At 43.5% G+C, this 2,500-nt stretch overlaps 1 long non-coding RNA gene across 1 annotated transcript in view; it reads left to right on the top strand.

The window, feature by feature from the left end:
• The window catches only part of LOC121697828, a 56,763-nt gene that overhangs the window by 329 nt on the left and 53,934 nt on the right, over positions 1–2,500 (top strand). The gene's annotated exons all lie outside the window — the stretch shown is intronic.

Here is a 2,500-nt window from a genome sequence, read left to right as displayed (position 1 = left end):
TGTGTGTGTGTGTGTGTGTGTGTGTGTGTGTGTGTGTATCTGCGTCTGTGTCTGTTACTCTTAGTGTGTATGAGCCCAAGTAGAGTTTAAGTTCCAACTGAAATGATAATCTTGCAAAGCTTGCTATTACAGTTGAAGTTGACATTCATTTGTGTGTGTGCGCCTGTATGTGTGTATATTGGTTTGAGTGTAGTGAGTTTGTGTGTATGTGTGTGTGTGTGGGGGGGGGGGGGAACTCACACAAAACCCACACACTCCTGCATTTAAGCTGAGTGGGGATTGTTGTCTCTGTCAGAGCAAAGCTTTTTTACATGGTGTCACGTGTGTGTGTGTGTGTGTGTGTGTGTGTGTGTGTGTGTGTGTGTGTGTGTGTGTGTGTGTGTGTTTTGACTGTGTTTGTATGCTTGTTTGTCTGTGTCTATGTATGTGTGTGTGTGGGGGGGGGGGGGGGGGGGGGGGTAGTATATGTAGGAATGTATGCATATATATATGTGTGTGTTTGAAACATTATCACAAGCTAAATCAATATTGCTTGGAAGCTATTCTATATGCAACAGGCTAGCTGAATGAAAGACTGACTGTTGCTGTGTCTGGAAAAGAGATGAGTGTGTGTGTGTTTGTGTTTGTGTGTATGTGGTATGTGTGTGTGTTTTTTTGTGTATGCAGTTTGTGTGTGTGTGTGCGTGTGTGTGTGTGTGCGCTAAACCCTATTGGCGGGTGGGAGGAAAGAGATCAATAGCCACTGGCCAGCAGAAACTGAAGCTGCAGACTCAGGTCTGCTGACCTTAAACTGCTGTGCGGATACTGATACAATATTTACGGCCCTGAGTCCACGCTGACGGGCCAAAGCTGACCACACAGCAGAGAAAGTGAGGGTCTGAAAAAAGCTAGCTGTTGCCAGGAGAGGTCTGACAACAGAAGTCCTACACAGGTATTTACTTCTTATTGGCACTGATTCAATAGCACTTGGGTCAAACACTTTGGAGGGTGCAAAGGTAATGTTAATGTTAACAGCACAATGTAGTTATTTTGCCTTAAACAACGCCTTTAAACTCATTTTGATGCTACAACGACTTACATGCGGGAAAATGGTGTCTCAGCCTTTCTGATGTGTGTTTGTTGTGGGTAGTACTATAGGAGCATGATCTTTTCATAAGTTTTAGATTCATTTGGTAGCATTTCATAGCAGTAAATGGGTACACAGTGGATCAAAATTGTGAATTCCTACACTGCGTTGCTTTAAAGCCAGGTTTCTGGACAGAGATGGACACAGTATGTATGCATGCTTACTGTGGAGCGTGTAATGCTAATGTCCCAGTCCTTGCTTTTCCTTGCGTCTTGCTTTTGCAGATCTAGGATGATTCAGCAAGTGTCTTGGGAGGTGAGGAGTTTAAGGGAAATGCTAACACAGAGTCTCCTGAAATGAGTTAGACGTGTATAATCCATCTGAAGAAGCAGAATGGAAGTGAATTAGAATGTGGTTGAGTGGTGGGCTTCGGCGAAGAGTTGTAAACTAAGAGGCGAAGAAGGATAAAGTAACATAATGATTTCCCCTTTTTGACAATTTTCAATGTATTGGGTACCAATTTAGCGCAAAGGGTAACCCCAATTCATCTTAAACCAACGAAAAGGGTCATGTTTCTACCCACTCACTGTCTCTTAGCCAGCTTTTGAAAGTGACAGTGGCCGTGTTTGACATTACTTTTACAGTTCACCGTAAGCCATCCACAAACCATCTATTGGCACACACTTGACAGTGAAGAACTCACATAGGCATTGAGAGTTGGGTTTAGCACTAGCTAGGTTAAGGCTCAGGGTTTGCTGACAGTTAGATTAGATCTAGGCCTAGCTGACAGTTGTGGTAAATGTATGTTGACAATTTCTCAAAATACTGATAATTTGTTGACGATAATTGCATTGAATGCAAGAGTGGATGTTAAATTCCTTTTTGGAGGGCATATGAAGCCACATTTAATGTCCAGATATGTTATGTTAATCATTCCAATGTACAATGTGGAATGGTGTGTTAGTGCTAATGACTCGTATATATTATATATGGAATTTTAGCTACCGCTAGTGACTTGTAAGTGGTGTTGCATTCCAGTGCTCCTGCGGTTTTAAACTAACATGATGAGCGGGTAGCCAGACAGAGCAGGCAGCGCAGACAGCTCCTCTGTTGCTTCGGCCTTTTCCTGTGCAGTGTGTCTAACACACATCAGATGGGGAGGTGAGAGGTTAAGCCGTGACCCATGTACGCCTGTCTCTGTGAACGAGTGTGTGTGCGTGTTTGTTTGTGCGTTTGCATTTTGGTCTTTGTCTCTTTTTTTTCCATGAGCATCAGTGACTTGTGTGTGTGTGTGTGTGTGTGTGTGTGTTTGTGTGTGTGTGTTTAAGAGAGAGAAATAGACAGAGGTGAAAGGACAGGCCTCCCATAAACAGTGCAGAAGCAGATGTGGAATGAGGAGCAGACTGATGGGGTCACAGAGAGCTCAGTGGATAA

Source organism: Alosa sapidissima, chromosome 22 (genome assembly GCF_018492685.1).
Source record: "Alosa sapidissima isolate fAloSap1 chromosome 22, fAloSap1.pri, whole genome shotgun sequence".
Taxonomy (NCBI): Eukaryota; Metazoa; Chordata; class Actinopteri; order Clupeiformes; family Clupeidae; genus Alosa; species Alosa sapidissima.
The sequence above is the reverse complement of the archived record's forward strand: the minus strand, read 5'-3'. Positions and strand labels throughout refer to the sequence as shown.